The sequence below is a fragment of the Ursus americanus genome, chromosome 5, assembly GCF_024610735.1.
Source record: "Ursus americanus isolate L20-20 chromosome 5, mUrsAme1.1.p, whole genome shotgun sequence".
NCBI lineage: Eukaryota > Metazoa > Chordata > Mammalia > Carnivora > Ursidae > Ursus > Ursus americanus.
Window position 1 is genome coordinate 33,362,433 of NC_142131.1, and position 14,112 is coordinate 33,376,544.

The window sequence follows — 14,112 nt, forward strand, 5'->3', positions numbered from 1 at the left end:
TTCAGTGTGTGAGAACACAAGGGAGAAAATTATCCCTCTACTACTTTGAGTGTTTTTTTGGGCAGTCATTTCCAGGACATGGATCTTTAGAGGTGCCGTAATGCTGTTGCTAGCAGGGAAGGAGCAGATGGAAAATAAACATACTCAAGGGTTTGGACGCTATTACTGATGCTGGAGGCAAGTAGTCAGGCAACAGGAAGTAAATACAGCAGTAGAGTAGGAAAAAGATATTTACCTTGGGTCCCTTGAGCAACATGAGTCAGGAGCTAAGGGAAGATTGTCCCAGGGCTTCTACATGCAGCAGCCTTAACAGGTGGCTTGTAGAATCTTCTAGCCATATAGCAATTGACTCGGAGCAGCTGCATCTTACAGACCTGAAAATAGCCCGAAAATGAGTTTTCTCTGTCCCAAGAGCTGCGTAAAGCAGAGCTGGTGAGAAAGATGACAGCTGGACATCAGTGACATTTGAACAGCTCTTTACAAAATGTTTTCCATGCCCATTGTTGGAAGGGGACCTCACAACAACCCCATGAGGGACAAGGGGCAGATATCACTAATACTCTGTTACACAGAAAGTGAGCTCAAGGGGCTTAAATAAATTGCCCAAGCCATGTACTTACTTACAATGTTATCCCATGCTTCCCAGGGCACAAGAGCTTGAGGTGAGAACTGGATCCTAATACTAGTTTTTAAGCAGTATTAATTTAATCTTTACTCACCACCTTTTAGGGATTCCAGGTTTCCTAAAATTTAATAATAATAACAATACAATTATAATAAAAACATAGCTACCATTGTTTAAGTACTTACCACATGCTTTTCACTTATTTTTATTTTTTATTTTATTTCTTAAGATTTAAAAAATTTTTAAGTAATTTCTACACCCAACGTGGGGCTCTAACTTCACAACCCTGAGATCAAGAATCACACTCTACTGACTGAGCCAGCCAGGCGCCCCAACCACATGCTTTTTAAACCTCATAGCAACCGTAAGACCTAACAGTGAGAATATTATTCCCATGTAACAATGAAAAAATGAGGTCCAGAGACATTTAGTAATTTGTTCAGGATAACGTAGCTAATAATTAGCTGTTTTAAGATTATAACAAAAGTATAATTCCAGAGTCACACATTTGCATCAGGAAAAATTTAGGGACTAATTTAAGGAGTCTCCAGGAGTGTCCTCTTGTGCTTCTAAGCGCAGCCCTACTGACTACAAAAGAATTTCCTCTCCCATATGGTGGCCCCATGGGGCTGCTCTGACTTTTGGCCTTAGCTGATGTGGGTCTCTGTCCATGGTGGCTCTGGCTGCTTCATTCCTGTCCCTGTTTCTCCAGCAGCCACTCCAGTAAAGAGGGCCCAGTATCAACTATTCCTCAAGTAGCATGGTTTGGTGCTCTGGTTTCTTACAGAGATTTCAGCAATAAAGCCCTTTATCTCTCTTCTAAAGAACTTGGGCATGGATCCAGAGAGGTAGGGCGAAAGTGCTCTGATTAGCATGCCCTTTGCTCTGATCAACATAGCTCTTCCCTTTGAATAGCTGCTTCTCATCTTTACACAGATCATGTTCCCCAAAGCTCCCATCCCTTAGCACACACCTTTGCCTTTCATGAAAATAGGGTGCAGTGGGACAATCACACATGGCCAAATAGGCAGACCTCTTACAATTAATACACTCTTAAGACTTGAAGCCCCACTACACCCATTATTATGACCATTCTTGTTATTTATGTACCAGATTCTCTCCCATTAAGTTGTGTTTGTGATTATTTTTAGGCAGCTCAACCTTGCATTCACACATACAGCAGAGGAGCTGATATGTAATTTATATGTATAAATGAATTGATGGATATAGGTCAACAAAACTAAGTGGTTCCTCATTAGTACTGATTTCAGATTAGATTCCTACCAGAATGCTTAGATCAGTCCACCTCATTTATGCCTCAGAGTATTTGCACTTGTTCCCTTTCACCAGAATATTCTTCTCTAGAGTTTTGCATGGTGTCCTCTCTTACTTCATTCAAATTCAATGTAACCTTCTCAGAGAGGTCTTCCCTGACAACTCAATCTAAAATTGAAATTCTCTAACCCTTTACTCTGATTTTGTTTTTCTCGGTAGAACTATTTTATGTTGGTTTATTGTCTATTTTACCTACTGAGTTCCATGAAGGTTGAGACCTTTGTTTTGTTCCCTACTGTATCTTCATGGCCTTGAAAAGTCACTGGCAGATCCAGGAACTCAGTACATATTTGTTGAATAGGTGAATTAAACTGAGAAAGGCTCCCCACAAGGGGTGTGCAGCCACATGCAGAGGCTTCCTTCCTGTATGTTAGGCACCACTCTAGTGAAGACGTTCAAAGCTCAACAGTCTGGTAACATCTAAAAGGTTGACTTCTCAAATAAGTTAATTGTTTATTGATCTCTTCTTGTTGCTCCTTGAAAATGTGCAGATCTATAAAACCCTTAGTGTAGAGTCCATTATTTCCTGGTGTTTACAGCTGGACAATTTCATGATGAATGACAAGAAGAAACCTTGTTTATCTGCCATCGTTGAGGAAAAAGTAGATGTTCATGTAATGTAAGTTTATTTTTAAATACCCAAACTAAAAAAAAGCTATTTTGCTCATATTATAATATTTAACTACTTTTTGGACCTTCATTTCAAAGGTTTCAAATTTGCCATATGGAGTAATAAGGAATAGATTTACCTTCTTGCCTGAAGTAGTGACAAGCAGGACATAATATAAGAAATAATGGTTATCAAGATATTGGACATTAGATAATGAAAAACAGTGATCTATGAGAGATGATACATAAGCAACGTGAGTCCTATAATTGGCCCAAACATACTGTCTTGAGACAGTTTCTAGGTTATGGTGCAGGGAGGGGAACCCAGGCCAGAGCTCAGCAGTCTCCTTGAGTATAAAGGGCTGAAGCCAGAGTCCATGCAGGCCAGGTGGTTAAGAATTCATGGGACAGAGTACCAGAAAGGAGAGAGATGCACACAGAAATTCAGAGATCTGCTTAGTGTTCCCTTGAGGATTCAGCTGAGTACTGACCCAGTCATGCAGCTATACAAACTAATTGCAGTGGAGGAACAATCTCTCTGGCTCACCCACTACAGGAAATTGGCTTTTTTTTCACCAGCAGCGGTAGAAAATGTAATTCCTGGGTCATCAGGTGAAGTGCTCAGAAGCTTTCCTCTCAGTAGCAGAACAAAATTAGTTTTATTCTAAATGCTGGTCTGGTCCTTCCTAATAAAGCATCAAAGTAAGACCTGGAGTGTACAAGCAACTTGACTACACTCCAGAACAAAGCTAAACAAAATGGTAAATACTTGGCATCTGGTAACAAGACCAGCAAAGAAACAGGGAATACAACTCATAATAAGGATAAAAAAATTTATCCATAGAAATGAACCAAAAAAAAAAAATGACACAAATGATGGAATTTGTAGAAAAGGACATTAAAACAGCAATAGCTATATGGTATATATCAAAAGGCTAAATGAAAGATTCAACATATTAAGTAGAGACATGAGGTATATTTAAAAAGACCCAAACTGAAATTCTAGAGATGAAACCAATAATAAAATGAAAAACACATTAGATCATATTAATGGCAGATTAGATATTACAGAAGAGTAGTGAATTCGAAGGCATAACAGTAAGAACTATCCAAACACACAGAGAAAAAAAAAATAGACAAATCTACAGTATAATTGGAGGTTGCAACAGCTGTCTCTAAAAAACTGCTAGAATAAGTAGACCAAAATTCAGTAAAAATACAGAAGACTTCAATGACACTATCAACCAACTTGGCCTAATTGATATTTATGGAACACTCCAGTTAATAACAGCAAAATACACATTCTTTTTAAGAGCACAGAAAACATTTACCAAGACAGACCATATAACAAATCTCAATATATTTAAAATAATTTGAGTCACATAAAATATGTTCTCTGACCACAAGTGATTTAATTTAGAAATCAACAGACTTATACCTCTAAAATTCCTCAAACTTTTAGAAAATAAAGAAGCATAATTCTAATTAACCTAAGCGTTCAAGAAGAAATTAAAAAAGAAACTACAAAGTATTTTAAACTGAAGAAAATGAAAACACAACATATCAAAATTTGTGGGATGCAGTTTAAGCAGGATTTAGAATGAAACTTACAGCACTAATTATGTCAGAACAGAAGGAAGTTCTCAAATCAATGATCTTAGTTTCTACCTTAAGAAACTTGTAAAAGAAGACTAAATGAAACCCAAATAGGCAGAACAAGGAAATAATAACGATCAGATTGCAGTTCAGTGACACAGAAAAGAAAAAAAAAAACAATAGAGAAAAAATTAATGAGGTAAAAAACTGATTGAGATCAATAAAATTGATAACCATCTAGCAGAATGATTAGGACACAGAGAGGTGACATCACTACAGATTGTAGAAACAGTAAAAGGAAAAAGGAGAAGCAGGAACAGTTTTTTGACAATAAATTCCACAACTTAGGTTAAATGGACACATTTCTTGAAAGATACAAATTACCAAAGTTCCCTGAGGAAAACAATAGATAACCTAAAAATTCCTATAAGCTACTAAATTCAGGTTTGTAGTACATACATCTCACAAAGAAAAATCCAGGCCCAGATAACTTCACTGGTAAATTCTACCAGTTCTACATTTAAGAAAGAAATAATCCAATTCTACACAAACTCTTCCAGAAAATTGAAAAGGAGAGAACATTTCCACTCATTTCATGAGGCCAGCACTACTCTGACACCAAAATCTAACAAAAATATTACAAGAAAAAAAAAAAATCACAAACCTAAGGTCTGGCTCCTGGCCAAAACTCTATGTGTGATCTTCCAGGTCTGACCATAGCTAATTACAAAGGCTTAACCTAGTAGGCGTCATGGGGACAAGCTGCCATCTTCACAGCAAACTTGCACAGCAGTCCCTGAAGGAAGGTGCAGTTGAGGACTCAGACTCCCCTGGCTGGCCATGCTCTTCTGCACAAATGCATTCCCAGCCCAGGTGCCTCCACTTAGGGCCTCTTTATTGGAAGGCTTTGGCCAAGGTCGTCTTCAGGTATCTCTGCCAACATCTCTCTTTTTACTGGAATGGAAAGAGGAAGGGGAGGGACTTAAAGACATTTTCTCCACTCTGACTTAATGCTCAGTTCCTTTCCATTCCTAGCCCTTTCCTCCTCCCTCAGCCCCACTCTCTGGGTCCACAAAATGGCAGGAGTCTTTTGAATGGGCTCCCTCAGCAGTGAGACAGTTCCCCCAATCGGTGCTGATATATCTGACCCTCACTGGCTTTGTTCCTGGGAAAAAAATTGGAACATAGAAGGAGCTGGCATTTTCTCCTGTTTAGCCTTTTGCTTATACTGTCATAGTAATTGATTACAAGCTTGACTATTACTTTCATTCTGGCTTTTCTTAGTTGACACCTGGCAGCTAAGCTCCCTCCAGTTCAGCTCAGCTATTAAACTAATATCCTTCTTGAACATAGATGCAAATTCTTAACAGAACGTTAGCAAATCAAACCCTACAATATAAAAAAAGGTTATATCAAGTGAGGTTTGTCCCAGGAAGGCAAAGCAAGCTTAACATTTGAACATTAATATAATCAATATATTTCTCTATATTAACAAACTTAAAAATAACCCTACGATCATTTCAAAAGATGCAGAAAAATCTTTGACCAAGTTCAATATCCATTCCTGATTTAAACAACAACAACAACAACAACAACAACAACAACAAACCTGTTAGCAAACTAGGAACAGAAGGGGAAATTCCTCAACCTAATTAAGAGCATTTATCAGCAACATAGAGCTAACATCATACTTAAAGACAAAATTTTTTCTTTCTAAGATTAAGAATAAAACAAAAATTGTTTTTTGTTTCTTTTGTTTTATTTTTAATCACACTTCCATCTAACTGGGTGTTCCGGTCAGTGCAAAGAGGCAAGAAAAAGAAAGAAAAAGCATCTAGATTAGAAAAGAAGAAGTAAAACTGTTTTCATTCACAGATCATGTATGTTTTATGGAAAATCTTATGGACTGTGCAAAAAAGTTGCTAAAACTAGTAAATGAGTTTGTAAGGTTGCAGGTTACAGGATCAACATACAGATAGAACGGTATTTCTATATATCAGCAACAAGCACTGTGAAATTGAATAAAAAATACCATTTACAATAGCATCAAAAGTATTAAATATTAGGGATAAATCTGACAAAAGATGAGTGAAGCCTCTACATTAAAAACTACAAAATTCTGATGAGAAAGATTAAAGATGACCTGAACAATGGAGAGATAAAATGTCTTCATGGATTGGAAGACTCAAAATTTTAAAAAATTCAAGCCTCCCCAAATTGACTCATTGATTCAATGCAATCCAAATCCAAATTTCCATGTGTTTTAAATAGAAATTGATAAATAGAAATTGATACGTTCTGAAATTCATATGAAAATGCAAAAGGACTAGAACAGCCAAACAACTTCCAAAAGAACAAAGTTGGAAGTTAATGCTACCTCATTTTAAGACTTACTATACAACTATACTAAGCAGGTCAATGTGGTATTGGCATAAAAATGGACAAATAAATCAATGGAACAGAAAAGAGACCTATACATATAGAGTCAACTGATTTTTGACAAGGTAGCAAAGACAATTCAATGGAGAAAGGAACTCCTTTTAACAAATGACACTGTAACAATGGGATATTAAAAAAGGCCCCTCACATCATATACAAAAATTAATTCAATTACTTGGGTTGAAATGGACAACAGACATTAATGTAAAACGTAAAACTAAAAAACTTCTAGAAGAAAACATGGGAGAAAAATCTTTCTGACCGTAAGTTAGGTAGGCAAAGACTTCTTAGATATAACATCAAAAACATGATTATAAAAGAGCAAACTAAAATGGACTCCATCACAAGTAAGAACTTCTGCTCTTCAAAAGATAATGTAAAGAGAATAGAAAGACAAACCACAGATTGGGAGAAAATATTTGCAAATTATATATCTGGTAAAGGATTTGCATGTATCAAGAATGTACAGATGGTCCCGGACTTAGGATGGTTTGAATTTTAATTTTTCAACTTTACGATGGTGTGAAAGAGATATGCATTTAGTAGAGATTGTACTTCAAATTTTGAGTTTCGATCTTTTCAGGCTAGCAATGATACTCACTCGTGAGGCCGGGCAGTGCGGTGAGCCGCAACTCTGTCAGCCACGGGATCATGAGGGTTAACAATCGTTAAGCTTACAACCATTCTGTACCCACACAACCGTTCTGTTTTTCACTTTCAATACAGTACTTAATAAAATTGCAGGTGATTAAACACTTTATTATAAAATAGTCTTTGTGTTTGATGATTTTACTCAACTGAAGGCTAATATAAATGTTCTGAGACTGTTTAGGGTAGCTAGGCTAAGCTACGGTCATAATAAATGTATTTTCACTTTAACAGTATTTTCAACTTACAATGGGTTTATCAGAACATAACCCTATTGTAAGTTGAGGAAGATCTGTATAAAGAACTCTCCTAACTTAAAGATAAGAAAAACTTAATAATAAGAAAACAAACAACCCAATTTTAAAAACGAGTTAAAGATTTGGATAGATGTTTCACCAAAAAAGATATATGGATGATAAATAAGCACCTGACAATATGCTCAACACCATTAGTTATTAGGAAAATACAAGTTAAAATTACGTTGAGATATCATTACACTCTTTATTAGAGTGCCTAAATTTAAAATGACTGATTCTACCATGTGTTGGTATGAATGTGGAACCAATGTAACTCTCATGCACTGCTGGTAGAAATGTAAAATGGTACAACCACTTAAAAAAAAACCAACTTGGTACTTTCTTAAAAGGTGAAACATATACCGACTGTATGATATAGTCACTCCAATCTTAGGTACTAACACAAGAGACGTAAAATCATATGTCCGTACAGAGACTTATACATAAACATATATTTTTATTTTTAATAGCCTCAACTGGAAACAACTTAAATATTCATCAACAAGTGAAAAAACAAAAAAAAATGTGGTATATTCATATAATGGAATTCTATTCAGCAATTTTATTTTATTTTATTTATTATTATTTTTAATTTAATTCAACAATTTTAAAAGAATGAACTATTGATACACACAGCATATATGAATTTCAAAATAATTATGCTGAGTGAGAGAAGCCAAACAAAAAAGGGTATATAATGTATGTTTTCATTTATATAAAATTATAGAAAATGCAAACTAATCTACAGTAATAGCAGATCTATAGTTGCCTAGGGATTGGTTGTGGGGACAGAGATACAGGAGGGCGGTATTCTAAGGGGTATACTTAATCTTTTGGAGTTGATGAGTATTTTCATCACCTTAATTGTAATGGTTTCACAGATATATACTTATATCAAAACTCCCAAACTGTACACTTTAAATATGTGTATTTTATTATATACAAATTACACCTCAAAAAGTTGTTAAAAATATGTAAGCGTTTTTCATGAAAATCTTTCAAAAAAGAATTTCCTTTATATTGCATTTCTTTAAAGAGCTAAATGAATATGATTAATACCTTCTGAGTGACTCTGGGGTCATCATTATGAATACAAATTGTTAAGACAGCCTCAAAACTGAACTCAGGCAAATATAAATGATTGAGCCTGTGCTTGGGATTTGGTCTGTTCTTCAAGTTTTTCTGGGCCTTCTTTCTGCTGTCAGCTTCCATGGCCTCCTGTCAACAGCACATCCCCCTCTGCTCTGAAACCTTCTTTGATGCACCATCGGCCTCAGGTGTGTTGCCAAACTCTTCACCAGCAAAGAGCTCACAGACCATCTCAGGGGAAGCTCTCATTCTTCACTTCCCAGTACTAATAAGCTTTCACTCACTCAACTTCCTTGGGTTATACCCAGCCTTCTCTCCTTCATTTTCAAGGTGAATCCCAGCTGGTGGGCCATGTATTATTAGCCTTCAGAGGCTTGGCCAGTGAGTATCCTCTGTTTAGTAATGAATGAATGAAAAAAATGATTAAATAGTTCTATAACCTGAGATACACTATCTTCTTTTTTGTTCCTATATTTGAGTTGCTGATCTTCTGATGCTACTTTTTAGAGTGCTGCTGTGGGATCTCACTGTTGCTCATGGTGATGGGGACATTAAAGACTAGGGCTCTAAGTTGTTAGTCACATTATATTGTAAATACCTGAGTCACAGAGATGAGAGGAACAGCCTCATGATTGCTGTGGAAAATGACATGAACTAACTTTTGTTGTCAGCTCTAGGCATATGAAAATTGGAATAATTTTGGTTTGCCAACCAGAGAGCTAGATATTTTCAGATTACTTTTTCTTCTGTTCATTATCCCAAAAGTTCTAAGTTATTTCTGGCTCCTCTTTTATCATTTATTTTGAATGCAGTAAGGCTTTCTCTGCAGGTTTGTTGACAGCTTCTCATTGAACTTTTCTGAGAGCAGGCATGTTAATGGCATATTTAATGTCAGTATAAGCCATTGATTTGGGTTTGTGATATTTGCTGGAACATTGTGTCCTGAATAAAACATAAAAACACACTAAAATGTAACCTCAGAAACGGAATATTTAAATAGTCATGAATGAGAAAGCATAATCCAATTATTTTTTTCCCCTGGAGTATACAGAATGTAGAAATTTAAATCTATTGGATCAGGACTTGATTTTAAGAAGTGTTATGTTTCAGGAAAATGCCTTTTAAGAACAAATAGAGAATATAAATGAAGACATCTGAAAAGTTTCTTGCTAAAACATCTATAAAAGGTATAACATACATGATAGTAAAAGTCATTTATTGGCATTTATCATTGAAATGTTGGTCTTTAGAAATGAATTGCTTTAATATAGGTAAATTTGGCATTGCTGCTTGTCTAATAAAAACACACTGAAATAATAAATCCTCTGAGGTTGATGGCTTATTTAATCTTTTTCTGCATCATTGAAAATTATGATTCTGCTATCATAGTCATTAATTTAACTTGAAGATCTGTGTTCAGAAATCTTAATTTGTTGGGGAGCTTGGGAAGGAGGATGGTGGAATAGGAGAACCCTAAGCTCTCCCCATCTCATGTTTACAACTAGATCTCACCCATGTCCAAGTCAATAAACCTAAGAGCAGTCCAAAGGCTGGCAGAACAAACTACACAACTAAATATAGAGGAGAAGCTGCATCTGAAAGATTAGGAAGGTCAGAAAGGTGGAGGGAGGCTGCCTGTAGGAGGGGGGGAGCTGTACACGTGGAGAGGGTAGAGAAACAGGCCCTTCCACCAGGGAGATCACACAGGGAAGACTAATCTTCATAACATTTGGCTTTATTTTATTATTTCTTTAAAAATTTTATTTATTTATTTGAGAGAGCGAACGAGCGAGTGAGCAATGAGTGGGCGGAGGGAGAAGCAAGCTCTCCACTGAGCAGGAAGGCAATGTGGGGCTTGATCTTGGGACTCTGGGATCATGACCTGAGCCAAAGGCAGATGCTTAACTGACTAAGCCACACAGGCACCAAGACATTTGGCTTTAAGAACCAGAGGGGCTGAGCCCAATGAGGGGCTTGAACTCATGACCCTGAGATCAAGATCTGAGCTGAGATCAAGAGTTGGATGCTTAACTGACTGAGCCACCCAGGCACTCTGAATTCTGTAAGTATGTAAAACTAGTGGGACTTGGAGCCTAGAGCTTTAAAATTCAGCTGACTCAGCACTGGGTGAGCCAGGACAGCAAGTGATAGCTGGGTCACCACCCTCAAAGAGCCAACAGCCTGCATGGAGAGGCGACATGAAAATGACAGTTTACACAATGCTGGGGGAAATGGGAGACAGATCTGTTCACAATGATTTTGGAGCATATTGGGGGACTTCTCCACGAGGGAGTACACAAGTTGTCATTTTCCTCCCCTGCGTACCAGCATAAACAGAGCCACCTGTGGGAGGTGGTGTTGCAGACACTTGCTACCTAACTAACTAGCAGCAGCCAGTCCCATGAGTTCTCCTGTGGACTTACCCACTCCAAGCCTGCTAGCCTTGGTCCTGGGCTCAGGGCAAATTTTGTTACCTTGTGTGCCATGCCCCGCCTTGCACCTCCAGTCACCCCAGCCTGCAGGCCCCAGCCATTGCAGAGCTTTAGGGAATCTGGCATAGTACTAGTGGCCCAGCACAAATTTTGTTAATACCCCCACCCTGCTCCTAACTTCCTGGGTGGGCATGCGTCCTCAGAGCTGGCCTGCCTGGGTCCCACTAATACCACAGAGAGCAAGCACAGTCCACATTAGGCAGTGAGTCAGTGCAGACGACTGCACTGAAAGGAAAAGTGACTCAGTGACAACAGCAGGGTATAAGCAGCGCACATAGGATACTCTGCTTAAGCACCAGGTTCTGGTGAATAGGGGACACTGCACTGCAGGGCACTCCAGGACCTCTTCTTCATAGTCACTACTTTTAAGAACTGAAGACATAGCTGACTTCCTTCCTTCCTTCTTCTTTCCTTCTTCCCTTCCTTCCATCCATCCATCCATCCATCCATCCATCCATCCATCCATCCATCCTGTTTTTATTTATTTGTTAGAGAGAGAGCAGAAGCAGGGGTAGCAGCAGGCAGAGGGAGAAGCAGGCTCCCTGCTGAGCAAAAGGCCAATGTGGGACTTGATCCTAGGATCCTGGGATCATGACCTGAGCCAAAGGCAGACGCTCAACTGGCTACGACACCCAAATGTCCCCATAGCTGACTTTTTTAACCTATAGAAACAGATGCAGAGAGGTAGACAAAATGAGAAGACAGAGAAATTTATCCCAAATGAAAGAACAGGACAAGGCCATGGTAAAACAGATGTAAGTAACATGGCTGATAGATTATTTCAAGCAATGATTATAACGATACTCACTGGACTTGAGAAAAGAATGGAAGACATGAATGAGAGCCTTAACACAGAGATAAGGAATAACATAGCAGAGACAAAAGGCTAAATAAATGAAATGAGAAGCGTGCTTGATGGAATGAACAGCAGGATGAAAGAAACAGAGGAATGAATTAGTGACATAGAAGACAGAGTAATGGAAAGTAATCAAACTGAACAAAAGAGAGAACAAAGAATTATGCAAAACAAGAATAGACTTAGGGAACTCACTGAACGTAATAACATTCATATTATAGGCGTCCCAGAAGAAGTAGAGAGAGAAAAGCGGGCAGAAAATTTACTTGAAGAAGTAACAGCTGAAAACTTCCCTAATCTGAGGAAGGTAACAGAAATCCAGATCCAGGAGGCAGAGAGAACTCCTATCAAAATCAACAAAAGCTGACCCATGCCAAGACACATTGTAATTACATTCGCAAAATATAGCGATAAAGAAAAATTATTTAAAGGGGCAAGACCAAAGAAGTGAGTAACTTACAAGGGAAAACCCATAAAGCTAGCAGGAGATATTTCAACAGAACCTTTGCAAGCCAGAAGAAAGTGGCAAGATATATTCAAAGCGCTAAATGTGAAAAATCTGTAGCCAAGAACACTCTATCTAGCAAGGCTATGATACAGAATAGAAGGAGAGATAAAGAGTTTACCAAATAAACAAAAACTAAAGGAATTCATGACCACTAAACCAGCACTACAAGATATATTAAAGGAGACTCTTTGAGTGGAAAGGAGAGACCAAAAGTGACAATATAAAGGTAGGAAACACAAAAGCTTAAAGTAACAATGAGTATTTCTCTAAAAAATCAGTCAAGGAACTCACACACAAAAAGGATACAAAATATAATATATGTTATTATACAGATCATCTAAACAGAAAATCAACAAGGAAACAATGGTTTTGAATGACACATCGGACCAGAAGGATTTAACAGATACATTCAGAATGTTCCATCTTAAAATAGCAGACTGCACATTCCTTTCAAGTGCATATGGAACAGTCGGCAGAATGATTGCATATTAGCCCATAAATTTTTTTTCAACAAATTCAAGATCGAAGTCATACCATGCATCTCTTCTGACCATGACACTATCAAGCTAGAAGTCAACCACAAGAAAAAAATCTGGAAAAACCACAAATACATGAAGGTTAAATAACATGTTACTAAACGAATAGATCAAGAGGAAATAAAAAAAGAAATAAAAGTACATGGAAACAATTGAACATGAAAACACAATGGTCCCAAACCTGTGGGATGCAGCAAAAGTGATTCTAAGAGGAAAGTTTATAACAATACAGATCTACCTCAAGAAGCATGAAAAATCTCAAATAAACAACCTAACCTGACACCTAAAGGAGCTAGAAGGAGAACAATAAACACAATTCTAAATCAGCAGAAGAAGGAAATAATAAATATTAGAGCAGAAATAAATGATATAGAAACAAACAAACAAAAAAACCCCACAATAGAACAGATCAATAAAACCAGGAGCCAGTCTTTGAAAAAAACAATAAAATTGATAAACCTCTAGCCTGATTTACCAAGAAAAAATGTAAAAGAACTCAAGTAAATAAAATCACAAATGAGAGAGGACAAATAACAACAAACACCACAGAAATACAATCAATTATAAGAGAATATTATGAAAACCATATGCCAAAATTGGACAACTAGAAGAAATGGATAAATTCCTACAAATATATACACTACCAAAACTGAAACAAAGAAATAGAAAATTTGAACAGACCAATAACCAGCAAAGAAATCGAATCAGAAATCAAAAAACTCGCAACAAACAAACAGGACCAGATGGCTTCACAGGTAAATTCTACCAAACACTTAAAGAAGAGTTAATACCTACTCTTCTCAAACTATTTCAAAAAAATAGAAAAGGAAGGGAAACTTCTAAATTCATTCTAAGACACCAGCATTACCCTGGTATGAAAACCAGATAAAGATACCACTAAAAAAGAGAACTAGAGGCCAATATTCCCGATGAACACAGATGCAAGAATCCTCACTAAAATACTAGCAAACTGAATTCAACAATACATTTAAAAAAATTATTCACCACGATCAAGTGGGATTTATTCCTGAGTTGCAAGGTAAGTTCAATAGTCACAAACTGATAATCAATGTGATACATCAC

The 14,112-nt window shown here is 37.1% G+C and overlaps 1 long non-coding RNA gene across 2 annotated transcripts in view; it reads right to left on the reverse strand.

Moving 5' to 3' along the window:
• Positions 1-257: 257 nt before the first annotated feature.
• LOC148110069 (uncharacterized) overlaps positions 258-14,112 on the reverse strand; it is a 245,774-nt gene continuing 231,919 nt past the window's right edge. For both annotated transcript variants that reach the window (XR_015724481.1, XR_015724478.1), the window contains one exon: positions 258-374. This is a non-coding gene — a long non-coding RNA (uncharacterized LOC148110069). The remainder of the gene's footprint in view (positions 375-14,112) is intronic.